A 12,002-nucleotide genomic window follows, 5' to 3' on the forward strand; every position below is an offset into this window, starting at 1 on the left:
TTAAAATTTGTTATTAATTATTTGATATGCCAAAATCAAATCCTGAGTGATACGTTCATCCAATATTGACAGGAATTATGGAAGTGCACTAAGAACTGTGGAGTCTTCACCCTCACTCTCTCCTAGATTGCGATATATCAGTTCAATCTTCCAGATGGCAACGGCGTCGATCTTCTCCATTCAATCATTCTATCCGTTGCTCCGTGCTCGGTTCTCTGCCATTCGTGCTGCCATTAGCGGTGCCATTCGTGACCGTGGTCCAAGTTATTTACGGTTGCGGTATATCCTTTCCCTCATAAACTCATCAATTGCACCCACTCTTTCCGTCAAATCATTCAACTGTGGCTCTCTCGTCGCTTCTCCCTGGTGCGTGCCACCATTGGCGGTGACGTTCACCGGTCACCCTACGGCTCTTTTTCTTCTTCTCATCTTTCTATTTGGTTTTGAATGATTCTTTTAACTCGTGTTTTATGTTTCTTTTTCTTAAATTTTGGATGATTTTTTTATTAGTTTTGGATGATTCTTTTTTCTATATTTTGTATATTTTTTTTTTGTAAAATATGGATGATTTTTTTCTATTTTTGTATGTTTTTTATTAGTATTTGGACGATTCTTTATCTTATGTTTTGGTGTTCTTTTTTTGGAGTTTGGATTTTTTTTAAAAGAAGAATTAGGATTTACGTAATAAATGATAAAAGGTAAATTAAAGTAAGAAGAGGTAATTAATAATTATTAATTTTATATTTTTTAAGAAATAAAATTTAAATAACCAATAATTAATAACAATTAATTAGTACAGGATACAGTTTAAATATGTTTGTTGGCTTATTGTTGATTATACCCCTCTTGGTTCCCTAGAAGAATTCTATTTATTATTGTTCATATGATGTCATTGTTTACGTCATTTTACATTAAGTGCACTGACTACATTATTGGTGTCTTATGACCTAAGAACAAGGTTGTAAAAATCGGACCGATAATTGAACCAATTAAGTGATCGATCTAGTGGTTTAATGGTCTAATTAAAATTGAACTATAGTTGAACCGATTTAATTAAATATACATTAAAATTATATAAAAATTATATATAATTTTAAATATACCAAATTTTCCTTGCTCCCCTTGACTCTGTTTCTCCACAGGCTTCCTTTTTATTAAATTAATTGATCAAGGTGCATGTACAACTAAAGTTTCCTCTTTTATTTTAATGAAAGTTTCAAAACTAGATCAACGGATACTATGAAAAAAATAAAATTGTATATCTAATTGAAACAAAGTTCTCACATTTCTATAGTGAATTGAAATCCAAAAAGAACAAGAATATATAACTGATAATACCTCAGATCCAAATCTGACATGCTGAATCAGAACTAGTTAAAATATCAACACTATAACAGCATGAGTTTGAGAAATTTAAAAAAGTTGCAGACTAAACTTGTAACACCCTAACTACCAAAACTCACGCTTCCGCCTGCGCGACTCTGATAGCTCGGACATTACGACGACACTTATACTATTTAATACTAAAATATGAGCCTGTTTAAATTTTAAACCACAAAACCACTGCCAAAAATACTTTCGTTCGGTAATGTACATCCATAGATACCATACAACTTTCAAAAACTCATAAAGAGTACATCCATATATATACATATATATATAAATAACATTACAAGCATTACCCAATACAATTCCTATCCCTCTTACAGAATATATCAAGATAAAGGCGAGGATATAATGAGTAATAATCTAAAGCAATACAGAGCATCACAACAACAACTAAATAAACTCTTCGTAACTTCTGCGCCCATATCCAGTGATTAATAACCGTCTCATGCCTCTTTTCAAAAACAACGGTTTACAATGGAAGTAAAGTCGGAAATCTTTTCTAAAAGAGGAACCATTCAATTCTCAAAGACTCAAAAGCCTTTCAAAACGGTTTATCTATGCTGAAACAAAATAGCCTTTCATATTTTATTCCAAACCAGAAACACAAAACCGAAATCAACCATCGGTTCATCTCATTCCAACCACGGCCCTAGGCCCAAATAATCCAACCATCAACCAATCACCACAGTCCAACAGAGTCCCAGTAGCAAACACAATTAGGAAGATGCAAGCACAAACAAACAGTTATTGCAAGTAGAACAATTAGTAATTAATCACATAGGCAAACCAAGTATAATATGCACACCCAAACAATGTCACATAGATGCGTATGATGCATGCCTGTCCCTAGTGGCTGATGATATCATCTGTCGGTTATATAGCCAACCCGACACGTCCTGGTAGCTAACCATGTATAGAAACATCCATCGCGGAGCAAGTAGGTTTGAGCTACAACCCCATTGCTACTATCTGCTCAACCCAGAGCCAGTGGAATAACCACTACTGCGGCTACTACCCAGGCGGGTGTTTAAAAGCTCAACCTGGAGCGAGTGGAATCACCACTACTAGCGCTACTACCCAGGCATCACAGTCTCTGGCCTGGAGCAAGTGGGACGAACCACAACCCTTGCTACTACCCAGGTATCTCAAGCATATATTCATTCAATCCCAGCCATGGATCAACATCCATCTCAGCCATCTAGCTTAAATTCATAATTCATAGTCAGCCATACGGCCCATAACTCATTCGGCAATCAGCCATAAATCAATATCATACACAGCCATTCTGGTTCACGTTTCAATCTAGAACCAGCCAATATTCATAATCATACACAGCCATTCCGGCCCATAACAAAACAGCACTTCCACCATTCAACATCATCAAATTCATAAAACCAGCATTTAAGCCACAAATCACTTTTCTCAAGCCATTTCACTTTGAAATCAAATTTCAACTCTTTTCAACCTTGGCTTAAAAGATCTCATTTCTAAAAATCATCTCAGGCTCATAAGCCAAATTTACTCAAAGTGAGTTCCCTGTTTAAAACAAAGCCACTCTCGGCATTCTCTTTCCAAAACTTCCAAAACCATGGCAGGTTAAGGATTTATTTCAAAGTATTCAAAACCACCCGTCCCACAATGAAATTTTATAATAAAAGCTTCTCGGCAGAGTCCCAAGTCTTTAGGGAAGGTCAACCTATATCAATTCCTTAAAATTCATTGAAACTCTTAAAATCATGGATTCTCGGTTCAAGTAAATAAAACTGAATTTATTATGAAACCGACCATACAAAATCACAAGTTCCAACCCGGTCCAAAAATCAACTCATTTGAAAAGGAACCGGTTCATTTGAATCAAACCACTTTCAGGTTTCTTTTTGGAACCCATTTTTCTAACTCTTCCAAAATGCCTCAAACTTAATTACTCAATCAAAAGTCTAGATTCCTTTGAAATCACTAAAAGCTCCTTTTTATATTGAAATCAATATTAGAGTATCATTCTTTCCTTCAGTGATTCAAACGGTAAAAATAGTTCATTTCTAAACAAGTCAAACTCAAGGCATAAAGTTCACTAAATAAATTAAGCTTGAAAATATAAATATTCTCTTAATAAATCAAATAATACAACTTCTCAAATCCAATCCTTTTTAAATAACTTTTCAAACAAGACTAGGATTTTGTAGAAATTTCGGCAGCACCTCCCCTAAAACTTGGACTTTTGCCACCCGGTTCAAGTCCCAACTAAACCGTTTCTCATTCCTTTTCAACAGCTCAAAACCAGAAATCAATTCAAAGCAAGCTAAATCCAACAGTCGCCTCAGTGGCATATCTCAAGAAAACCATTTCAAAATCAACTCAATATCAACCGATTTAACTCATTTCCAAAGCTTTAAAGAAACGGTTCAGTAACAAATCATTTGTCCAAGATCAAGTCAATTAAAGTAATCCAGGCTGAATTCAAAAGTGTATTCGACTTTTCACATCATCAAAATAATTGACTCAATTCAAACCAATCCTCAACGGATTAAACTCAGATTTCAAATCTTTTAAAGAATCAACTTCAAAACATTACATTTCACAAAGCCACACAACAATTCAACCAAACCAACGTCCATAATCACTCGAGTCAATCAAATAACACATAAGGCAGATACAATCACCAAATACACAATATCTCACAACAGTATCCATATGTAATAATTCCAATACTTAAAACATAGTTTTTGGAAAGCGCCCCTACCTCAAAACGCAAATTCCATAACCCAAACGCGTCACAGAGTTCTTTCCGCCTCAACCGGAATTGACGGCAACCAACAACTCGGCTTCACTTGTTTTCTCAACAGTCTCAGCAATTCTAATCGTAACATACAACAATCGAAACTCAATCTTATAGCGATTAATGCCACAAACCTCAGCGTGAGATTACAGAACAGTAACGAAAGGGCTTTCAAATCGAAACGCTTACCAAACCGAAGAAGGAACGGCTGAACCGAAATAGCGGCGGTCTTCGAACCGGTTCGGCGACAGCCCGACAGCTACCTCAAGCAGCAGCGATGACCTGAACCATATGCAGTGACAATGAAGTTCCCATAAACTCAACAGAAAGGAGAACCAACTTAAAGTCCTTACCGATAGAATTTTCCAACAACGGCAAAAGCAGCCCGAAGCTCCGACGGTGCTCCTGGAAGTCACAGAACCACTCCCGGCAATCAGAATCACAAAGACGCAGCTCCCTTTTTCCGGCAGCGACACCTGCGGCAGTCGAAACCCCTTTCTGATGGTGGTAGTTCCGACGGGGGCGGCGCCGGCTGGACGCGGTGGTTGGACTCCCAGCCCAGCCTCCATCCCTTCTCACTTATCGAGCATGCTCTCTGTCCTCCGTGGTGCTCAATCGGTGGCAGTGGACTGCGAGGAGGTCAACGGCAGCGAGGCTAGGCGCGGTGATGACGCACCTGACGGTGACGGGAGGCACGAACGTCGGCGGCTTCTTCGGTGGGTTAGCAGTGACCGAGGTGCGGCGCGGCTCTCTCCTCTCCGTGGTACAGCGGCGAAAAATGGAGGCAGCGGACCGGCGACTGGGTGGCACGAACAGCTCACCTTCTCCCTGGCGCCGCACCACCTCTGGCTCTTTCAAACCCAACGTCGTTCTCCCCTGCTCCTTCGAGCTCGACGACAAGGGATCCACGGCGGCGCAGCGGGTCGCGCTCCTCGCGTCTCTGGCCCGCGTCCCCTTCCTTCATTGTCGCACAGTCTCTCCTTCTCCTCGGCGCCAGCAACGGTGACAGCACTCCTTGCCAGCACCGCACAGTGCCACGTCTCCGGTTCCCCCTCCTCGGTGCAACACAGCGGCGCAGCGGTAGTGACGCCCGCCAGCGCCGCCCTTCCTCCTTCTCCCTTCCGGATCTTTCTTTCTTTCACAAATCTGTGTGTTGCATTCTGCTGGGAAGAAAAGAGGGCTGCTGCGTTCTGTTGGGGCAAAGGAAGGGTTACTGTGTGGTGGCTGAGAGTTAGGAATTAGGGTTTCGTTTTCAAAAATTAGGGTTAGGAACATTTTTGTAATTTCAAATAAAATTGTGGATAATAGAGTAATTGAAGCCCACATTAAATCCAACACTAATTGCATATAGAAAATACTATTTTCTCACCAATTTTACAAATTATTTTCCATAAAATGCCCAAATCAAAATAATTAGAAATAATATAATTAAACCCTTTATTTTCCAAAGTAACAGTATTAATATTTAAAATATTAATTATTTAATCCAAATTATATAGAAATTCTTATTATTTCACAACTGCCAACTTTATAATTTGAATATAGAAAATAATCCAATAATTATAAAATTGGATAATAAATCATAACATATCTCAAATTCAATAAATCAAAACTTGCTTTAATTTTCTTTAATAAAGAAATTTCTGAAATTAAAGCTATAGAAACACTGAATTTGAAATTAGCTAATGATAGCCCTTTTTCAAAGGTTTTGGGTCTTACAAAACTAATATAACATTCTCATTTATGATGTTTAAGTACTATGTTAATTTTTCAAAGTCTAATTCTGGACCTTGGCAAGTTTGTTTATCTCCTCAGAGTAATCGATGCAGTACTGCATATGCTCCTTCAATTTCAGCCTGCACCATCCACACAAAACAAAACAATACAATTTACACAAATTCAAACAAATCACCCTCCATAATCATTTAGTCTCAATTCTCACAACAGTACAAAACACAAAATTACTCAAATTCAGAAAATAACAAACATATATTAACAAAATTTATAAGTAAACAACATCAAAATGCATAAAAATAACAAACATAATGTTCTACCAAAAAAAACCAACACTAACATATATTTTTATTGTATGAAATGAATTTAATTCAGAAAATCATTTTATGATTACATCTTCCAAATCAGAAAATCAGAAACTAACAAAATTAACCATCAACAAAATTAACTCAAACATGCAGCAGCAATTCAGAATATTAAGCCTAGCATCTCAGAATCATAAAATTAGTATTATACTAACTCAGTAACTCAAAATAGTAAACCTAGCAAGTTAGAATCACAGAATAAGTATTATTAAAAAAATTGAAAACAAGCAAAAATAAATTGAAGTACCGGCAGCGAGGGAGAAAGGAATTGACGGCGACGACGGAACCGGAAGTGACAGCGACAGAGAAGGGAAGTGAGCTCAAACCGAGAGAGCCAGAGAGAGAGCTTGAACATGGAAGTGAGCTCGAACAGAGAGACAGTGAGCTCCGACAGACAATGACCGACGGACCCAGCAATCCTTCACGACGGTGATGCCAGGACACTACAAGAGACACGGAGGATAGCGGCAAAAAATTGCCGGCCGCTCAGCTTACCGCCACAAAACATGTCAGCAGAAGTACCAATCCTTAATATGTTGCACCATCGGTGGCGACTGCATCTGAAATGCCGCTAATTTGGATCTTTATCATAATTCAATTTTTATTTTGCCTTTTTTTTTATCTTATAACTAATATTTTCCCCAATCTTGCAGAAACCCGCAAAGTGAGATTGGTAGCGCATGAAACCCTGGCACTACTGCTCCACCGTGCATCGCTGATCCATCCTCCTCTTTCCGGCGTCAAGCTTTCGACTCTCCTGCACAGTGCCTGAAATCCATACTCCCTCATCCATGGTGCCTGAAATCCCTAATCTTCGATTCACCCTGCGCATTTGTGTGGTTGTGGAGTCGTGCGGCTGCCCTTCGTCCTTCTCTCACCAGCGTCGAAGTTTTCCATCTCCTCGATCGTGCGTGAAACCCTTACACCCTCCTCCCCTGTGCGCCGATCTGAGCTATCGTGGCCTCTCCCCTATTACTGGTTCGTTCTTCCACATTGATCTTTCCCCTATTTTTATTCTACTTCTGAGCTTGGAATTTTCATCTATTGTTCTGCTGTCTTAACCTTGTATATGAAAAGGTTGTTTAAGCAGCGGTCAGGTATTTCATCTGATGTAATTTACTTATTCTGATGGATGTATGGGACGTGGTTATTTAATCTTTTTGTTTGGTTCGTTGTTAAACAATTGTAGACATCTGAGGAAGCAGCTGAAACACTGAACCAGCTTAGACAAGGTGCAGTGAAGGTGAGTTTCTGCAACTGAATGCTACTTTGGTTTGGTTTTGATAGTGAAGAAAAAAGTTGAACTCTTGCAGAGTGGTTGCTTTTATTGCACAAGATGCAATAACTTTTGTTTTTAGGCCATTGCAGATGATAGATTTGCATGCCAGTTTTATTTACTGGTGATGGTAGTACTTGTTAGTTGTTACATATGGCTAATGTTTTCAATTCTAATTCATATAGGTGCTTTTTGTTTCCCCAGAGCGCTTCCTGAATGAGGAGTTTCTGTCTATTATTTCTGGTATGTCAGGCATCTCACTTGTTGTTGACGAAGCACACTGTATTTCTGAATGGTGAGGGATTCGGATGTATTTTGTTCATATTAATGTTTCCACTTTGATCTGCTTCCCTGTTGATCTTGTGATTAACGTTTCTACAGGTCTCACAATTTTCAACCATCATTCATGAGACTTAGAGCATCTTTGCTCCGTAAAAGGCTTAACATAGGTACTATTCTTGCAATAACAGCAACTGCTATAAACACAACTTTAGATGCCATCATGTCTGCTCTAGATATTCCTTGCACAAATCTTATTCAAAAGGCACAACTAAGGGACAATTTTCATTTATCGGTGTCTTTGCTGAAAAATAGGCAAGTTAGATGCTTTGATTTTCTGCTTTAACCTGCATTTTTTCCTTACCTTATCTGAACTTTGGTTAACTTATACATACTTACTGAACATAATAGAATGAAAGACCTTCTGGTTCTCATGAAGTTTTCTCCTTTTGCCAAAGTTCAAAGCATTATCATATACTGCAAATTTCAGGTGTGTATATGGATTGCTTTATTCCAAGTTTCCAACTTTCAACTCTAGGATACTATGAATGTCTTGAACCCATTTGTCAGTTGTAAATTATCCCTTCTTCCATTCAGTATTGAAAATGTGTAGTATTGCTTGCTGTTCCTAATTGTTCAGATAGAAGATAGTTAATTACATAAGTTCGCTTTCTTTAGTGGTGATGTTATAATGCTTTTCTTGTTGGGAATCAATTATTTCTTTTCTTGTTGCAGTCTAAAACTGATATGATTAGCCGATACTTGAATGATAACAATATTTCGACAAAGGTTAGCTATGCATTTCTCTTTCAATATGTAGATAATTCTGTTAAGCCTTGCTGCTGAATTATAAATCTGATGCTTGACTTGGATTAAAATAGAGTTATCATGGTAGTATGAGTTCAAAGGAACGCAACTATGTCCAAGAGTTGTTTACCTCCAACAAGATCAAAGTGGCAAGATAAAAAATTTTGTTCTAATTTCCAATTTTGTCAATTTTGTGGTGCTTAAATTCATTGTTCTATAATATTTTCATCATGTTTTCTCCTGTTGGTGCTTCAGACACAAATTTATTTGCCAACTAACTCCTTGTGACATTTTATGAAGGTTGTTGCAACTGTGGCATTTGGTATGTGGGACTGGATAAAAGTGATGTTGGAGCTGTAAGGCTTATTAACATATTATGCTTTTCTACATCAATTTCTATGAATATTCACATTCCTATATAAATATCTTATATGTTAAACTAAATCATTCTGGAAACCCATGTCATATTTGTGTTCAGGTAATTCATTATAGTCTGCCTAAAAGTCTGGAGGAGTATGTGCAGGTATATGATTTTTTTTAAACTAGTAAAAATATAGTAAAATGTTCTTTCATAAGTCTTTTTGAATATTTGGATTGGATTTTTTAGGAGATAGGCCGTGCTGGAAGGGATGGGAGGTTGTCCTATTGTCAGCTATTCTATGATGATGAAACATATTTCAAACTTTGCAGTCTAATGTACAAGTAATAAAATTATTTTTTCTTTCTTTCTTATTGTCAAAGTGTTATTCATTTAATCCAAAAGTTTAATCCTCAGTGAAGGTATGCTTTTTTGATAAATGCATATCCCCAAGTTATTAGAATATATAGACTTGATTGTAGCAAGGTTGGTCACAGTTTGTCTCCTATAATAAACTTGACTGAAGGGATTCATGCTGATTAAAATGTGCAGCAACAATTATATATAGGCTGACCAAGATAGATACATAAATAAATAGATTAGGATTTAGGAGTAAGACTAATATATATATATATATATCCTCAGCAAGATATACGATGAATTAATTAGTACTATTTTTATTTGTTAGTGATATTAATTTGTGACTAACGATTTGGTGGTTTATTAATTTTCAGCTATGGTTGGTACTTCACATTTATTCAAGGGTTTGTTTACCTTTTCCTGATTTACCTTCAAGGCTTCACAAGCAAGCAAATGGTGAATCCATGGAAAACTTATGTGAAGCTTTCAGCTGTTCTTATGGGTTCTCATGGCCTAACAAAGGGGTCTCTGGCTTTCCTTAACTACGCTGCACAAATCATGTTCAAATCCACAAAGGTAAATTTATCAAACTAATCCTTACATTTTCTCAATCTTATAGGGAACCTATATACTGATGAAATATCCTGAATGCATTTTCATCTTATTAGTTACTTGTTGGATTTATCAGACATAAATTGGTTGAAAATTAATTCTACATGAATATCTTGATTGAAAAATATATGCATTTGTGTCCTCTTTTCTAATTTGTTGTTGATGAAGTAAACTCAAAACATACATGTAAATCATTGCAAGTGTCTAATAATTTACTATGAGAGTGTATATGAAGTTAAACTGTTATTGGAAACAAACTAGTAAGACAAAAATAAATCATCGTTGATCTAACGATTTAGTAAGTTATATTGGTTACTTACGACAACAATTAAGGCAGAGAGCAATTTATGAGACACTCCTCCTACATTCGTATATATGGACATACAATTGGACTATAAATATTAAATACATGCCAATTTAGATCGATTTATATAGTAAATTTAATATAATTTTGTTACAATTTGCATAGTATTGGTTTCACTTTTACTTCCCAATCCAATTCAATTTTATTTAAAATATTGTGTCTATATCGATTTGAATTTATTGGATTTGGATTTGGGAATTGATTTTTCTTATTACATCTATATTGTGCATATATGTATGTCTCACTAGACATGTTAGCTTTTTTTTAAAGGTAAACCATAAAAGAGGAATTGCATATATGAGCTTGGCTGTGTAGTGCTTAATCTCCACAGATCCTGAGGAAGCTGCTTGAACTGCAGGTAGAGCTAGAAGGCGAGAAGTTGAAGAGAAAGGTGATGGAAAATAAGGCAGCAGCAGAGAAAAAAAAGATAAAGGTGATGGAGAGTGCTCTGATTTATCTGTTTCAACGGCAAGGTGAGGAGCTGCCACTAAACATTGCTGCAGGGATGAGTTTCATGGAATGATATAGTGAAAAATAGAATATTAGGACTGGAGATATTTTGGATTGAAGCAAACATTTTATTAAATTAGACTGAGCAACTCTTTGAAAGAGATTTATTTTCTTCGTATTTTTATGAATATATTATTTTGTTTTGCTTATATTTTAATTTTGTTTTTGCTAAAAATTTAGATTCTAAGGTTGAAAATATTCACTCTTAAAATAATAAAAAATCTAAAAAGAATAAAAAATAATTCAATAATATTTTTAAAAAATTATGCGTGTTTTTCTGAAAAATCCTAATTTTTTTAAAAATTTTTCTTAAATTAGCGGCGGTTTTAAACCGCCGATATCTGTGACCGAAACTATAGTATTATTTAGCGGCAGTTTAAAACCGTCGCTAAACTTGTGGCAACTTAGACATATCGAGATAAATCGCGGCTGTTCGAAACCGCCGGTAAATAGGAAGCAAATTGTGTCAGTCTGATTTGGCGGCGATTTTCTATTGGTGTGCCGTAAAAATTTGATTTAGCGGCGGTTATGTCAACGGTTGCTGGAAACCGCCGCCAAACCCAATCCCGGCGCCCATATCCATGACGGTCCAATTAGCCGCCAGCATTTGATTTTGTGGCGGTTTAAAACCGCTGCTAATAAAAAAACGGCCGCCAGTTCGCGCCTCCCTTGTAGTGGGAGAGGAGGAACGTCGAGAAGATAGCCGAGCAGACTTTTTCGCCGGCGACGATTGGCACCCACGACGAGGAGAAGGGTTCGGCCACGAGTGTAGTGATGGGTTTCGGATGGTGGCTAGGGGGTGGTGGGCTAGTGGCTGTTGGAACTTCGAAGAGAAGAGAGGGAGTGAAGGGATCAGGGGACAGATTAGGGTTTTTTGAGTGAGAGAGGGAAGAATGGAAAGGGGTCAGGCATTTAAAATTTTTTTCTTAAGCATCAAAACGACGCCGTTTTGGTGGATTTTGGAAACTATCACTTTTAAAAACCCGTTCGGTTCGGTCGATTTAGCGGTTAACTGCCGGTTCGACCAGTTTTTTTTCAGTTTTTTGCAGCATAGTTTTGGGGATGAACCGGACCGATCAGATGACTGATTTCTAGTTAACCCGATTGAAGTTAGTTCAATCTGATTTTCAGAACCTTGCCTAAGAGTTGAGGTCACCCTATAATAATATGGA

The sequence above is a fragment of the Arachis hypogaea genome, chromosome 20 (genome assembly GCF_003086295.3).
Source record: "Arachis hypogaea cultivar Tifrunner chromosome 20, arahy.Tifrunner.gnm2.J5K5, whole genome shotgun sequence".
Taxonomy (NCBI): domain Eukaryota; kingdom Viridiplantae; phylum Streptophyta; class Magnoliopsida; order Fabales; family Fabaceae; genus Arachis; species Arachis hypogaea.